General features: G+C 35.4%; 1 non-coding gene across 1 annotated transcript; it reads left to right on the forward strand.

Moving 5' to 3' along the window:
• Nucleotides 1-7,836: 7,836 nt before the first annotated feature.
• On the forward strand, nucleotides 7,837-7,908 carry TRNAC-GCA (transfer RNA cysteine (anticodon GCA)). The gene has a single exon. It is a non-coding gene; the product is annotated as a tRNA-Cys (tRNA).
• Nucleotides 7,909-8,131: the final 223 nt, after the last annotated feature.

The following is an 8,131-nucleotide window of genomic DNA, read 5'->3' on the forward strand; positions in this document are numbered from 1 at the left end:
ACTGTAAGAAACAATAGGATATATCATTTCATATAAAAAACAATGAACAATTGGGTTTAACTATGCTCTTAGCACAAAATCAACAAACTGCAGTAGAGAAGTAGTTACGTTTTGCAGAATTTGTGCATTTGACAAAAGTTTTTTTTCCATGTTCCAAGATCTACATGTGATACGGAATGTATGAATTCTTGCAATGGAAACCTCACTGTATTTTACCAAGACAGATAAAGGACATCTTTTGTACCCCTTATACGTATAAGGAGGGTTTGGTGGCTGAAAATGAATTGCTTTGATGGTGATTGCATGTTGCTTCCACTTTATACATATTACTGAATAAATAAAGGTGAACATTTCAGAAATGGGGTTATAGCTCAGGGGTAGAGCATTTCACTGCAGATCAAGAAGGCCCTAGTTCAAATCCGGGTGCCCCCTTGTCCAACTGCTTTACCTGTAGAAATATTTTTTTAATTAAATAAATTGAAGTAAACATTTACAATCTTAGCATTTTATGTAATGAGCAACACATTTCTACATTTGAAATACTCCTGATCATCACCTGAAACATAGGGTAAACACCATTAAGCTGTTTAGGATTTCTTCATGTGATACAAGCTGTGTTTTACATTCACCCAAGTTCTACTGGTGATATGACCAGTTTAAAATAGTCCATTGGAAGCTCATATGAATGTTATAAAACTGTGGTGGAAACCAATAATATGCCCTTAATGAAATGTATTAATTTGTACAGCTGACCAGAAGTGCACTGATGTCATTAGTTCTACAAGTTCCATAGAGTCACCCACTCTATCACATTTTTAAAAAAGGGCAGTTTTCAACATTGAAGGGTTTATGTCAGTGGTAGAGCGTAGGAGTGTAGTTCAAGAAGTCCCTGTTTCATAACCATATACCCTCTTCAATAGATCCTGTTAAAATGTTTTTCAACCCAATGCACTGTAAGAAACAATAGGATATATCATCATTTCATATACAAAACAATGAACAATTGGGTTTAACTATGCTCTTAGCACAAAATCAACAAACTGCAGTAGAGAAGCAGTTACATTTTGCAGAATGTGTGCATTTGACAAAAGATTTTTTTTCCATGTTCCAAGATCTACATGTGATACGAAATGTATGAATTCTTGCAATGGAAACCTCACTGTATTTTACCAAGGCAGATAAAGGACATCCTTCACACCCCTTATACTTATAAGGAGGGTTTGGTGGCTGAACATGCATTGCTTTGATGGTGATTGCATGTTGCTTCCACTTTGTACATATTACTGAATAAATAAAGATGAACTTTTCGGAACTGGCGGTGTAGATCAGTGGTAGAGCATTTAACCGCAGATCAAGAGGTCCTTAGTTCAAATCTGGCTGACCTCTTATTCAACTGTTTTACCTGTAGAAAAAAACATTTACAATCTTAGCATTTGATGTAATGAGCAACACATTTCTACATTTGAAATACTCCTGATCATCACCTGAAACATAGGGTAAACACCATTAAGCTGTTTAGGATTTCTTCATATGATACAAGCTGTGTTTTACATTCACCCAAGTTCTACTGGTGATATTATCAGTTTGAAATAGTCCATTGGAAGCTCATATGAATGTTATAAAAGTGTGGAGGAAACCAATAATATGCCCTTAATGAAATGTATTAATTTGTACAGCTGACCAGAAGTGCACTGATGTCATTAGTTCTACAAGTTCCATACAGTCACCCACTCTATCACCTTTTTAAAAAAGGGCAGTTTTCAGCATTCAAGGGTTTAACTCAGTGGTAGAGCGTAGGAGTGCAGTTCAAGAAGTCCCTGTTTCATAACCATATACCCTCTTCAACAGATCCTGTTAAAATGTTTTTTCAACCCAATGCACTTTAAGAAACAATAGGATATATCATCATTTCATATACAAAACAATGAACAATTGGGTTTAACTATGCTCTTAGCACAAAATCAACAAACTGCAGTAGAGAAGCAGTTACATTTTGCAGAATTTGTGCATTTGACAAAAGATTTTTTTTCCATGTTCCTAGATCTACATGTGATACGAAATGTATGAATTCTTGCAATGGAAACCTCGCTGTATTTTACCAAGGCAGATAAAGGACATCCTTCGCACCCCATATACTTATAAGGAGGGTTTGGTGGCTGAAAATGCATTGCTTTGATGGTGATTGCATGTTGCTTGCACTTTGTACATATTACTGAATTAATAAAGGTCAACTTTTCAAAATTGGGGGTATAGCTCAGTGGTAGAGCATTTAACCGCAGATCAAGCGGTCCCTAGTTCAAATCTGGGTGCCCTCTTGTTCAACTGTTTTACCTGTAGAAAAAAACATTTACAATCTTAGCATTTGATGTAATGAGCAACACATTTCTACATTTGAAATACTCCTGAAACATACGGTAAACACCATGAAACTGTTTAGGATTTCTTCATATGAAACAAGCTGTGTTTTACATTCACCCAAGTTCTACTGGTGATATTATCAGTTTGAAATAGTCCATTGGAAGCTCATATGAATGTTATAAAACTGTGGTGGAAACCAATAATATGCCCTTAATGAAATGTATTAATGTGTACAGCTGACCAGAAGTGCACTGATGTCATTAGTTCTACAAGTTCCATACAGTCACCCACTCTATTACCTTTTTAAAAAAGGGCAGTTTTCAGCATTCAAGGGTTTAACTCAGTGGTAGAGCGTAGGAGTGCAGTTCAAGAAGTCCCTGTTTCATAACCATATACCTTTGTCAAAAGATCCTGTTAAAATGTTTTTCAACCCAATGTACTGTAAGAAACAATAGGATATATCATCATTTCATATAAAAATCAATGAACAATTGGGTTTAACTATGCTCTTAGCACAAAATCAACAAACTGCAGTAGAGAAGCAGTTATGTTTTGCAGAATTTGTGCATTTGACAAAAGTTTTTTTTTCCATGTTCCAAGATCTACATGTAGTACGAAATGTATGAATTCTTGCAATGGAAACCTCACTGTATTTTACCAAGGCAGATAAAGGACATCTTTTGTACCCCTTATACTTATAAGGAGGGTTTGGTTGCAGCTGAAAATGCATTGCTTTGGTGGTGATTGCATGTTGTTTCCACTTTGTACATATTACTGAATAAATAAAGGTGAACATTTGAGAAATTGGGTTATAGCTCAGGGGTAGAGCATTTCACTGCAGATCAAGAGGTCCCTAGTTCAAATCTGGGTGCTTCCTTTATCTATCTGTTTTACCTGTAGAAATATTTTTGTTAATTAAATAAATTGAAGTAAACATTTACAATCTTAGCATTTTATGCAATGAGCAACACATTTCTACATTTGAAATACTCCTGATCATCACCTGAAACATAGGGTAAACGCCATTAAGCTGTTTAGGATTTCTTCATATGATACAAGCTGTGTTGTACATTCACCCAAGTTCTACTGGTGATATGATTAGTTTGAAATAGTGCATTGGAAGCTCATATGAATGTTATAAAACTGTGGTGGAAACCAATAATATGCCCTTAATGAAATGTATTAATTTGTACAGCTGACCAGAAGTGCACTGATGTCATTAGTTCTACAAGTTCCATACAGTCACCCACTCTATCACCTTTTTAAAAAAGGGCAGTTTTCAGCATTCAAGGGTTTATGTCAGTGGTTGAGCGTAGGAGTGCTTTTCAAGAAGTCCCTGTTTCATAACCATATACCCTCTTCAATAGATCCTGTTAAAATGTTTTTCAACCCAATGCATTTTAAGAAACAATAGGATATATCATCATTTCAAATACAAAACAATGAACAATTGGGTTTAACTATGCTCTTAGCACAAAATCAACAAACTGCAGTAGAGAAGCAGTTACATTTTGCAGAATTTGTGCATTTGACAAAAGATTTTTTTCCATGTTCCAAGATCTACATGTGATACGAAATGTATGAATTCTTGCAATGGAAACCTCACTGTATTTTACCAAGGCAGATAAAGGAAATCCATCGCACCCCATATACATATAAGGAGGGTTTGGTGGCTGAAAATGCATTGCTTTGATGGTGATTGCATGTTGCTTGCACTTTGTACATATTACTGAATTAATAAAGGTGAACTTTTCAAAATTGGGGGTATAGCTCAGTGGTAGAGCATTTGACTGCAAATCAAGAGGTCCCTAGTTGAAATCTGGGTGCCCTCTTGTTCAACTGTTTTACCTGTAGAAAAAAACATTTACAATCTTAGCATTTGATGTAATGAGCAACACATTTCTACATTTGAAATACTCTTGAAACATAGGGTAAACACCATGAAACTGTTTAGGATTCCTTCATATGATACAAGCTGTGTTTTACATTCACCCAAGTTCTACTGGTGATATTATCAGTTTGAAATAGTCCATTGGAAGCTCATATGAATGTTATAAAAGTGTGGAGGAAACCAATAATATGCCCTTAATGAAATGTATTAATTTGTACAGCTGACCAGAAGTGCACTGATGTCATTAGTTCTACAAGTTCCATACAGTCACCCACTCTATTACCTTTTTAAAAAAGGGCAGTTTTCAGCATTCAAGGGTTTAACTCAGTGGTAGAGCGTAGGAGTGCAGTTCAAGAAGTCCCTGTTTCATAACCATATACCTTTGTCAAAAGATCCTGTTAAAATGTTTTTCAACCCAATGTACTGTAAGAAACAATAGGGTATATCATCATTTCATATAAAAATCAATGAACAATTGGGTTTAACTATGCTCTTAGCACAAAATCAACAAACTGCAGTAGAGAAGCAGTTATGTTTTGCAGAATTTGTGCATTTGACAAAAGTTTTTTTTTCCATGTTCCAAGATCTACATGTAGTACGAAATGTATGAATTCTTGCAATGGAAACCTCACTGTATTTTACCAAGGCAGATAAAGGACATCTTTTGTACCCCTTATACTTATAAGGAGGGTTTGGTTGCAGCTGAAAATGCATTGCTTTGGTGGTGATTGCATGTTGTTTCCACTTTGTACATATTACTGAATAAATAAAGGTGAACATTTGAGAAATTGGGTTATAGCTCAGGGGTAGAGCATTTCACTGCAGATCAAGAGGTCCCTAGTTCAAATCTGGGTGCTTCCTTTATCTATCTGTTTTACCTGTAGAAATATTTTTGTTAATTAAATAAATTGAAGTAAACATTTACAATCTTAGCATTTTATGCAATGAGCAACACATTTCTACATTTGAAATACTCCTGATCATCACCTGAAACATAGGGTAAACACCATTAAGCTGTTTAGGATTTCTTCATATGATACAAGCTGTGTTGTACATTCACCCAAGTTCTACTGGTGATATGATTAGTTTGAAATAGTGCATTGGAAGCTCATATGAATGTTATAAAACTGTGGTGGAAACCAATAATATGCCCTTAATGAAATGTATTAATTTGTACAGCTGACCAGAAGTGCACTGGTGTCATTAGTTCTACAAGTTCCATACAGTCACCCACTCTATCACCTTTTTAAAAAAGGGCAGTTTTCAGCATTCAAGGGTTTATGTCAGTGGTTGAGCGTAGGAGTGCTTTTCAAGAAGTCCCTGTTTCATAACCATATACCCTCTTCAATAGATCCTGTTAAAATGTTTTTCAACCCAATGCATTTTAAGAAACAATAGGATATATCATCATTTCAAATACAAAACAATGAACAATTGGGTTTAACTATGCTCTTAGCACAAAATCAACAAACTGCAGTAGAGAAGCAGTTACATTTTGCAGAATTTGTGCATTTGACAAAAGATTTTTTTCCATGTTCCAAGATCTACATGTGATACGAAATGTATGAATTCTTGCAATGGAAACCTCACTGTATTTTACCAAGGCAGATAAAGGAAATCCATCGCACCCCATATACATATAAGGAGGGTTTGGTGGCTGAAAATGCATTGCTTTGATGGTGATTGCATGTTGCTTGCACTTTGTACATATTACTGAATTAATAAAGGTGAACTTTTCAAAATTGGGGGTATAGCTCAGTGGTAGAGCATTTGACTGCAAATCAAGAGGTCCCTAGTTGAAATCTGGGTGCCCTCTTGTTCAACTGTTTTACCTGTAGAAAAAAACATTTACAATCTTAGCATTTGATGTAATGAGCAACACATTTCTACATTTGAAATACTCTTGAAACATAGGGTAAACACCATGAAACTGTTTAGGATTCCTTCATATGATACAAGCTGTGTTTTACATTCATCCAAGTTCTACTGGTGATATTATCAGTTTGAAATAGTCCATTGGAAGCTCATATGAATGTTATAAAACTGTGGTGGAAACCAATAATATGCCCTTAATGAAATGTATTAATTTGTACAGCTGACCAGAAGTGCACTGATGTCATTAGTTCTACAAGTTCCATACAGTCACCACTCAATCACCTTTTTAAAAAAGGGCAGTTTTAAGCATTCAAGGGTTTAACTCAGTGGTAGAGCGTAGGAGTGCAGTTCAAGAAGTCCCTGTTTCATAACCATATACCCTCGTCAATAGATCCTGTTAAAATGTTTTTCAACCCAATGCACTGTAAGAAACAATAGGATATATCATTTCATATAAAAAACAATGAACAATTGGGTTTAACTATGCTCTTAGCACAAAATCAACAAACTGCAGTAGAGAAGCAGTTACGTTTTGCAGAATTTGTGCATTTGACAAAAGTTTTTTTTTTCCATGTTCCAAGATCTACATGTGATACGAAATGTATGAATTCTTGCAATGGAAACCTCACTGTATTTTACCAAGGCAGATAAAGGACATCTTTTGTACCCCTTATACTTATAAGGAGGGTTTGGTGGCTGAAAATGTATTGCTTTGAGGGTGATTGCATGTTGCTTCCACTTTGTTCATATTCCTGAATTAATAAAGGTGACCGTTTCAGAACTGGGGGTATAGCTCAGTGGTACAGCATTTGACTGCAGATCAAGTGGTCTCTAGTTAAAATCTGGGTGCCCCCTTGTTCAACTGTTTTACCTGTAGAAAAAAAACATTTACAATCTTAGCATTTGATGTAATGAGGAACACATTTCTACATTTGAAATACTCCTGATCATCTCCTGAAACATAGGGTAAACACCATGAAACTGTTTAGGATTTCGTCATATGATACAAGCTGTGTTTTACATTCACCCAAGTTCTACTGGTGATACTATCAGTTTGAAATAGTCCATTGGAAGCTCATATGAATGTTATAAAACTGTGGTGGAAACCAATAATATGCCCTTAATGAAATGTACTAATTTGTACAAATGACCAGAGGTGCACTGATGTCATTAGTTCTACAAGTTCCATACAGTCACCCACTCTATCACCTTTTTAAAAAAAGGCAGTTTTCGGCATTCAAGGGTTTATGTCAGTGGTAGAGCGTAGGAGTGCTTTTCAAGAAGTCCCTGTTTCATAACCATATACCCTCTTCAATAGATCCTGTTAAAATGTTTTTCAACCCAATGCACTGTAAGAAACAATAGGATATATCATCATTTCATATACAAAACAATGAACAATTGGGTTTAACTATGCGCTTAGCACAAAATCAACAAACTGCAGTAGAGAAGCAGTTACATTTTTCAGAATTTGTGCATTTGACAAAAGATTTTTTTTCCATGTTCCAAGATCTACATGTGATACGAAATGTATGAATTCTTGCAATGGAAACCTCACTGTATTTTACCAAGGTAGATAAAGGACATCCTTCGGATCCCATATACTTATAAGGAGGGTTTGGTGGCTGAAAATGCATTGCTTTGATGGTGATTGCATGTTGCTTGCACATTGTACATATTACTGAATTAATAAAGGTGAACTTTTCTGAACTGGGAGTATAGCTCAGTGGTAGAGCATTTGACTGCAGATCAAGAGGTCCCTAGTTCAAATCTGGGTGCCCCCTTGTCCAAATGTTTTACCTGTAGAAATATTTTTTTAATGAAATAAATTGAAGTAAACATTTACAATCTTAGCATTTTATGTAATGAGCAACACATTTCTATATTTCAAATACTCCTGATCATCATCTGAAACATAGGGTAAACACCATTAAGCTGTTTAGGATTTCTTCATATGATACAAGCTGTGTTTTACATTCACCCAAGTTCTACTGGTGATATGATTAG

This window comes from Ambystoma mexicanum, chromosome 4q (assembly GCF_040938575.1).
Source record: "Ambystoma mexicanum isolate Mex_15411 chromosome 4q, UKY_AmexF1_1, whole genome shotgun sequence".
NCBI lineage: Eukaryota > Metazoa > Chordata > Amphibia > Caudata > Ambystomatidae > Ambystoma > Ambystoma mexicanum.